We start from the raw sequence: 9,701 nt of genomic DNA on the forward strand, positions 1-9,701 counted from the left end.
AACCTCGAGTGAAAAATAAATTAAATTTTATAATTCAGTTCTCGAACAATAATTACGCAAAACGTTTTAAAACACTTCAACTTGGATTATAATTCCAATTCGGTTGTCCAACAAAAAGTGGAAGAACAAAACAAAACAAAAACACAATAAGTCCAACGGCACCTAACAGTTAATAACAACAAATAAATTTAAGAAAATTAATTTAAACAATCACTTCAACTTAAAAAAAAAAAGTGAAATCAAAAATAAACTAAAATAAATTTTTATTTTACTATAACAACAAATTTACTGTAACAATGGCACAACCAGTTATCGCCGCACCCCAAATCGTTGCACTAAGCGACAACAACCTTGCTGAAGCTCGTCGGCAACTAAAAGACATCATGCCTTTTAAGGGTGATCCAGAAACTCTCTACACTTTCGTCAGCAGAGTGGACTATGTAATTTCACTCTACCAAACTAATGATGTGCGACAACAGAGGATTCTTCTTGGAGCCATCGAAAGAAACTTGGACGGACACGTAACACGATCATTGGGCCTTCCGAACATTGAAGATTGGCCTACCCTTAGATCGAGACTAGTTGCAGAATTTAAACCCCAAACACCGAACTACAAACTACTGGAGAACTTCAGGGAGACACCTTACAAGGGAAATCTGAGAGCATTCTGCGAAGAAGCAGAAAGACGACGTCAAATACTAATTTCGAAATTGCATCTAGAAGGTAACCAGCCAGACTTTCTTATTTATCTTCAGGCGATTAAAGATTCCATTAAAATATTGATCAGAAAATTACCAATACAATTATTCACTATTTTGGCTCATCATAACATTGAAGACTTAAGATCATTAATCACTATCGCACAAAATGAGGGAATATATGAAGAACATGTTAATTTTGAATTAAATAAAATTCCAGAAAATCGTAATAAAAACTCAAACCCTAATCAAAATTCTAAACCACACAAATTCAATACAAATACACAAACCCAATATCGACCAAGTTACCCACAATATTCTCAACCATTCCAACCTAATTTTAATCAATACACACAATCGTTTAGACCCACCTATACACAACAAATACCTAACAACCAAACTATGTGGCCAAATCATTTCGGACCCAACCAATACATGAACACACAACCATTTACTCACAAAAATCCTTTTCCACAATATTCAAATAAAATTCAAAATCCTCAAACAGCACATTTTAAAGGAAATACATACCCTCAACAACAACCCTCTACATCTAAAAATACTAACTTTCCGGTTACCAAACGACTAAGACCATCGGACAGTGAACAAACCAAAATGTCTATTGACGAATTAAGATTTCAAGACGCACACGAACACGAATACGAAGAAATACAACCTAATTATTATGAACAACAGTATTATGACCACAATCAATACCATAGGTTGACTAATGAACAACAACAGCAACAACAGGTCCAATACACCCAAAATAAAGATGAACAAAATCTAAATAGCTCAGAACCAAACGAAAATTTTCGGTTAACAGCCCCGGACAACACCAATACATAGAAATAGCATACAAAGGTTGCACATACAATTGCCTTATAGACACAGGATCCACAATAAATATGATAAATAAAAATATATTTTGCCTTCCTATTCAAAATACTATATGCGAAGTTTTGACATCAAATGGCCCCATTACATTGAACAATTTAATTATGTTACCCAGCAATAGTATTTTTAAAACAACTGAACCATTTTATGTACACAATTTTTCTAATAATTATGATATACTAATTGGCAGAAAATTGTTGAAAAATGCACAATCAATTATAAATTACAAAAATAGTACAGTTACCCTTTTTGATAAAACATATAAATTAATAACTTCAAAGTCAGAAAAGAACCAAAATTTTTATATCCAAAAGCCAATAGAACCAATTAAAAAATCACCTCAGGCATCAACAAAAAAAATTGATTTCGGATTATTTCGATTAGATCACCTAAATCAGGAGGAAACTTCAAGGTTGAAAGGTTTATTAAATAAATTCAAAAATCTTCAATATGAAGAAGGAGACAATCTAACATTTACAAATACCATTAAACACGTACTAAATACAACACATAACTCCCCAATTTATTCAAAACAGTACCCACTTGCTCAAGCTCACGAAATTGAAGTTGATAACCAAGTACAGGAAATGCTTAATCAGGGATTAATTAGGGAAAGTAATTCACCATACAATAGTCCTACCTGGGTAGTACCCAAAAAACCTGATGCATCTGGAAAAATTAAGTATAGAGTAGTAATTGATTATAGAAAGCTAAATGAAATAACTATTCCCGACAGATATCCAATACCAAACATGGACGAAATCCTTGGTAAACTAGGTAAATGCCAATATTTTACAACTATCGATTTGGCAAAGGGATTTCATCAAATAGAAATGGACTCAGAATCAATACCTAAAACTGCATTCTCCACCAAAAGCGGTCATTACGAATACCTTCGAATGCCATTTGGCCTTAGAAATGCACCTGCTACTTTTCAAAGGTGTATGAATAATATCCTTCGACCGTTGCTTAATAAACACTGTTTAGTGTATTTAGATGACATAATAATTTTTTCCACATCCCTTACCGAACATTTAAATTCATTACAGCTAGTTTTTTCCAAACTTGCAGAAGCAAATTTAAAGTTACAGTTAGACAAATGTGAATTCTTAAAAAAGGAAGCTAGTTTTCTTGGTCACATCGTAACCCCCAATGGTATAAAACCAAACCCCCTTAAAGTTAAAGCCATAGTTTCATATCCAATTCCAACAAAAGTAAAAGAGATCAGAGCTTTCCTTGGATTAACCGGTTATTATCGTAAATTTATCCCAAACTACGCAGACATAGCAAAACCAATGACCAAATGTTTAAAAAAAGGAGCAAAAATAGATACACAAAATATCGACTACATAGAAGCATTCAAAAAACTTAAAACATTAATAATTAGAGAACCAATTCTCCAATTACCCGATTTCGAAAAAAAATTCACTTTAACCACAGATGCCAGTAATCTAGCCCTTGGAGCCGTACTTTCTCAAAATGGTCATCCTATATCCTTTATTAGCAGAACACTTAATGAACATGAATTAAATTACAGTGCTATCGAAAAGGAATTACTTGCCATTGTTTGGGCCACTAAAACTTTTCGACATTATTTACTAGGACGACATTTTCTCATTGCTAGTGACCATCAACCTCTTAGATGGCTGCATACTTTAAAAGAACCAAATGCCAAGTTACAAAGATGGAAAGCCAAGTTAAACGAATACCAATTTAAAATAGACTATATTAAAGGGAAAGAAAATTCAGTTGCCGATGCATTATCAAGAATTAAAATTGAAGAAAATCACCATAGTGAAGTTACTCAACATAGTGCAGAAGAAGATAATAGTAACCTAATTCATTTAACAGAAAAACCAATAAACTATTTCAAAAAACAAATAATTTTCATTAAATCCGATAACAATAAAGTAGAGCATTCAACAATATTCGGTAACTCCATTACAACAATTCAATATAATGTAATGACACTCGACAAAGCCAAACAAATTTTACTTGATCATTTTATTCATAGAAACATTACTATTCATATTGAAAGCGATGTAGATTTTGAAATCATTCAAAGAGCACACAGAGAAATTATTAATACCACTTACACTAAAGTAATTCGCAGCCTCCACTTATTAAAGAATGTTTGTTCATACGCCGAATTCAAAGAAATTATACTTCAATCACATGAAAAACTTTTACATCCAGGTATACAGAAAATGACTAAATTATTCAAAGAAAATCACTTTTTTCCAAATAGCCAACTATTAATTCAGAATATAATAAATGAATGCAACATATGCAATTTGGCTAAAACAGAACACAGAAATACCAAAATGCCTCTTAAAATCACACCCAACCCTGAACATTGTCGAGACAAATTTGTGGTAGATATTTATTCATCTGAGGGAAAACATTACATCAGTTGCATTGACATTTATTCAAAATTCGCTACACTTGAACATATTAAATCAAAGGATTGGATAGAATGCAGGAACGCACTAATGCGCATTTTTAATCAGTTAGGTAAACCCAAATTACTAAAGGCAGACAGAGACGGAGCTTTCACCAGCTTGACTCTAAAGCGATGGCTTGAAGCAGAAGGAATTGAATTACAACTTAACACGGCAAAAACCGGTGTAGCAGACGTCGAAAGACTACATAAGACAATAAATGAAAAAATCCGAATAATCAACTCATCCGATGATGAAGAAGTAAAATTAAGCAAGATAGAGACAATTCTTTACACATACAATCATAAAATAAAACATGACACCACTGGACAAACACCTGCTCAAATATTCTTATACGCTGGACATCCAATATTAAACACTCAAAATATTAAAGAAAGGAAAATAGATAAAATAAATGAAGATCGACAGGAATTTAACATTGACACTAGATACAGAAAAGGTCCACTTCAAAAGGGAAAATTAGAAAATCCATTTAAAGCAAATAAAAATGTAGAAAAAATAGACGAAGACCATTACAAAATTACCAATCGAAATAGGGAAACCCAATACTACAAAACACAATTTAAGAAACAAAAGAAAACTAATGCCGTTAAACTTCCACAGGAATCTTCTGTACGATGATGTTATTTCTCTTATTCACCACGGGCCACACTCAACAAATTCAAATAACCAACACAGATTCCGATCTTGGCTATTTACTCTTCTCAAGCGTTCCAATTCAAATACCGGTAGTATATGAACATCACTGTTTAAGGATTAATCTAACAGAAATCAATATTATCACTGAATCTTTTGGTAACAAAATCAAAGACTCGCCCAGAATGAAATATTTGTACAATAAACTACTAAAAGAATTAAATGGTATAACTATTCATCAGCAAAATAGGCAGAAACGTGGACTATTTGACATAATAGGTTCATCTTTTAAATTTCTTTTTGGCACACTTGATGAAAATGATAGGGTAAACATTAACAAAAAAATTGACATAATTGCAGAAAATTCAATTCAACTTCATAAATTAAATGATGTCATAAAGTTTGTGAATGAAGGACTAGAGAAACTTACTAACTACCAAAATAACCGCAATAGTATTGACACACTTGTTTATGAACTCATGCAATTTATTGAGTACATTGAAGACATCGAAATGGGCATGCAACTTTCACGTCTTGGACTTTTTAACCCAAAGTTACTCAATTACGACAAACTAGAACGCATTAACAGCCAAAATATACTTTTAATCAAAACATCTACGTGGATTGACTACAAAAATAACGAATTGTTACTTATTTCACATATCCCTATTAACCACAAAACCATTAACACCATTAAAATAATTCCTTATCCCGACCATAATGGATATCAGTTAGACTATTCAGATCAACAATCATATTTTGAAGATAAGAATAAAATTTATAATCAAGACAATAAAGAAGTTAATAATGAATGCATTAAAAATATAATTAAGCGTAAAAATCCAATTTGTAATTTTATACCAACTCCTACAAAGGAAATGATTCAATATGTAGAACCAAATATTATACTTACATGGAATCTAACTGAAACTACAATCGAACAAAATTGTCAAGAATTAAATGGCGATATTAAAATAAATGGAAGCAAAATTATTAGAATAAAACAATGTAGAGTTAAAATTGGAAATGTTATTTTAAGCGAAAATTCGTTAAGTCCAGAATTTGATTTAACAGCATTGTATTCACCGATTAATGTTACTAAGATAAAAATAGTAGAACATAATGACGTTTTAAAACTAATTTCAGAAAATAATACCACACTTTACGTAATTATAATATTAGTTGTTATCGTTCTTATTATTTTTGTTGTCCTATCAAAATTGTATACACAAAATCCACTTACCTTTTTATATACAAAATTTAGAAAACAAGCAAAAAATAATCAAGAACCACAACAAGAAATAGAACCGGCACAAAATCAGTTGCCTGCATTGTACCCTGAAATGCCAGCCCAATCATAGGCAACCCTTTTAAGGGGAGGGAAGTGACATATTCACAAATTCTGTTATGTTCCAAGAAATATGAATCTGCAGCGTAGGCGATCCCACGCTGAACCAATGTAAACAATCCACATCCGGAGCAAGCAATGCTCCTTCTCAATAACATAAATAATTCTTCAATCAATATCCCAAGCGGGCGATCTCGCTCCCCAACTTTTGTAAACAAAGGGCAGTAGAAGTAAGATTTTTGTCACATTAATTTAGTCTTAAGCTGAGATCAATTGAATAAAGACGTGAAGCGGAATATTCGTTTGTTTTAATTCAACTTAGCGTTGTCCTTAGTCAACTGACGGGACATTAGTTCGACTCACAATATTAAAACACTTCACTATATAAAAAATATATATATATATATATATATATATGTGCTTATGATTAATAAATTTTTTCTCAGTACATGCCCAACCCCAAGACTGAAATAACCACTCTTACTCTTCGAATTTGAATATTTTCAAATTACATCACAATGAACCAAAATATTTTATCACAATTAAATAAAACTCGAAATGCTTTGAAAAAAAAGTTTTCAGAGTTAAAACAATTTAAGACCCAGAATATTATGGGTTTGGAAGAAACATTTAAACCCATAACTGATCCTTGTTAATAATAATAATAAGAATAATAATATTAACAAAAAATTCCTGTCCAACACAGAGGGAGACAATCAAAATGATCAATTTGAATTTGACAAAGAGAATAAAACTCCGCTTATGGAAAAAAAGGAAATTAACATTTTACACTGCAGCTACAAAAAATTCAAAACCCAAATATGATGCATACAAACCAATGGATTGGAGATTAAAAAGTGATGATGATTATGATAATATTTCTGGTGGGGATGAGGTGGACGAGAACGATCAATTTTATTCCCAATCAGCTATAGATGATGATTCTTCATTCTCACCACCGGATCATCACTCACATCAATCATCACCAGTATTATCGAATCAAGCAACTGCTCACACAACTCAAACCTCCCCCCATACATCACCATTGATGAGATCTCCACCCTCAGTGCTTGAAGAGAGTTCAACAAATTTTAATGTTAGTGAACTAGCACGAGATCATATTTTGGATAAAACATATGGACCATACAAAAATGACTCTGGTCAATTAATGTTGGGGAATAATCAAATAAATGTATCAAATAATACAATTGAGTTTGAGGATGGGCAAAACTGGAAACTCATTAGCGGATTATATTCTTTAATATTCCATCATCTTCCAAAAAAATTATAATACAGATGATCTGGAGCTATATAGAGAAATTTTACAAAAAACTAATGCCTACCGAAGAAATTTTCTACCAAACGGACAAGTGAAAGGAACGAGAGTATTAAAATATTCTCAAATTATCAAACCACTTTTAGCTAATTTACCCGTCACCAAGTCTACACCCAAACGCAATAAAGAAAACGTAACCGGGTCTGGTTTCATGTCACTTGAAAGGAATAAACCTAATTATGTATACTGGGACGATCCAAATGAGTTAGTGGAACGACTTCAACTTTTAATAGCTTCGGAAACAGCTGGAAATAAAAATCACACAAACGAAATTACATCGATAATTGAAGAGCTCCGAGAGGCCAAAATTATATTCTAATTTAGTATATATTTATGTTGTAATATTCAAATGAGATTATACTCATCATGACCGTTGACAAGTTTGGACGTTATATCCATGAAAAGCAGAACACTAATAATTTAAAACGATATGAGAAAACTGAGACGGGACTCTACCTAGATACTGATGGAAACTTGAATATACAAAAAAGGCGTATAAAAAATAGTGGCTTCCCAAAAGAAAACGCAGACATCGTCATCAAAGAATATGTTGATAAAGCTATTCATGAGTTGAGAGTATCCTTAACATCATTGATTACAAAATTTCAAATAGCAATTGGTCAAAGTTTTGATGGTGTTACGGCAATCGATACTGATACAGAGGGTAATTTTAATATTCAACGTGAAAAAAATGTTGGGATTCCCAAAGAAGCTATAGATATAGCGACCAAGGAATATGTCGACAAGTCTGTAAAGAGGCTGAGGGATTCTATTATTTCACATCAACAAGATTTAATTGTTAGTATTCCTGATGAGAAAACTGCAGATATTGAAGATCGAATAGAGAGACTTGAGGTTGTTGTCTCATCTATTATTGAAAAAATAAGATTTTCGAAATAATTGAATAGTCTTTTACCTGATAATGAGTAGACGAGGAATTATTGATGAATTACACGCTCCTGCGCGCAAACATTTTCTACGTCGGAGGGTTATTACAAAGGGAATAAATTTGTTATGGCAGGCTGATCTGGTGGAAATGGGAAAGTACTCTGCCTCGAATAATGGATATCGCTTCCTACTAACAGTAATTGAGACATTCTCGAAATTTGCGTGGGGTGAAGCACTTAAGTCTAAGTCTGCAAAAGATGTTGTTGAAGCAATGGAGAAAATATTTAAATCTGGGCGTGGAGTACCAAAACATCTACAAACAGATGACGGAGTCTTTTAACGAACAATTTAAGTCTTTGATGAAACGACATCAAATAAATCATTATTCAACATTTAGTACTTTAAAGGCTTCAATTGTTGAGAGATTCAACAGAACATTAAAAGAACTTATGTGGAAAGAGTTTTCTTACAACGGGAGCTATAAGTGGGTTGAAATCTATAAAAAATTAATTAACTTTTACAACAACAAAATACACAGGACTATAAAAATGGCTCCTATCGATGTGAATGTTGAGAATGAGAAACACATCTTGGGAACGGTATACAATAATATAAAAATGTTTACAGGTAGCAAACTGAAAATTGGTGACAATGTTCGAATTTCAAAATATAAGGGAGTATTTGAGAAATCGTACACTCCTAATTGGAATGTTGACATTTTTAGGATATACAAAGTTCAAAATACATATCCAACAACATATCTATTAGAAGACTTGAATGGAAATCCTATTAAGGGTAGATTTTTTAAGGAAGAGCTAAAAAAACTAGATTTCCCAATACCTACCTAGCTGAGAAAGGTACTTAAAAGAGAGGGAAAAAGATGTCTTGTACCGACGACAGATGGATACATAACTCTGAAATTTTATAATGAAATTTGGATATTTATATATATATATATATATTTCATTGATTCAATTTTATTCTAATATTAATATTATATACACATAGATTTAATTTATTTTTAGTCTTAAAGTAAGTATTTTTAAATAAATTATTATACTAGACATACAAAATAAATGATGTTTTTATTTAAATACAATTTTTGGATCTCTCATTTTATCCATTGAAATATAATGCCAAAATAAATTTTCTTCGAATTCGTCGAGCGCACTTTCAGTATCATCTAATTTTCTTTTAAGAGTTCCTCTCTCACCCTCATTATTTGGGTGTTTCCTAGAGCAGACATTCGGCTAAGCCAAACCCTTGAATCTGCTTCTAGAGCTGCCATACAGCCTTCAATTTCCCTACGAACTGTTTTATAATGACCTATTGCTAGAGTGGATATTCCATCATCACATATAACTTTTTTGTCATCCTTATTATCTAAAGTTATTTTTTGTAATTTTTAATGTACTAATTTCATGCCCTCTCGACCT

General features: G+C 32.0%; 1 long non-coding RNA gene across 1 annotated transcript; it reads left to right on the plus strand.

Annotated features, from left to right (window-relative positions):
* The first annotated feature begins 311 nt into the window (after positions 1 to 311).
* LOC147644163 (uncharacterized) lies at positions 312 to 6,339 on the plus strand. The gene is made up of 2 exons (XR_015270973.1): positions 312 to 723; positions 4,661 to 6,339. It is a non-coding gene; the product is annotated as an uncharacterized LOC147644163 (long non-coding RNA).
* Positions 6,340 to 9,701: the final 3,362 nt, after the last annotated feature.

Source organism: Drosophila serrata, unplaced genomic scaffold (assembly GCF_035046125.1).
Source record: "Drosophila serrata isolate PLE 108 unplaced genomic scaffold, ASM3504612v1 contig_227, whole genome shotgun sequence".
In the NCBI taxonomy this organism is placed as follows: Eukaryota; Metazoa; Arthropoda; class Insecta; order Diptera; family Drosophilidae; genus Drosophila; species Drosophila serrata.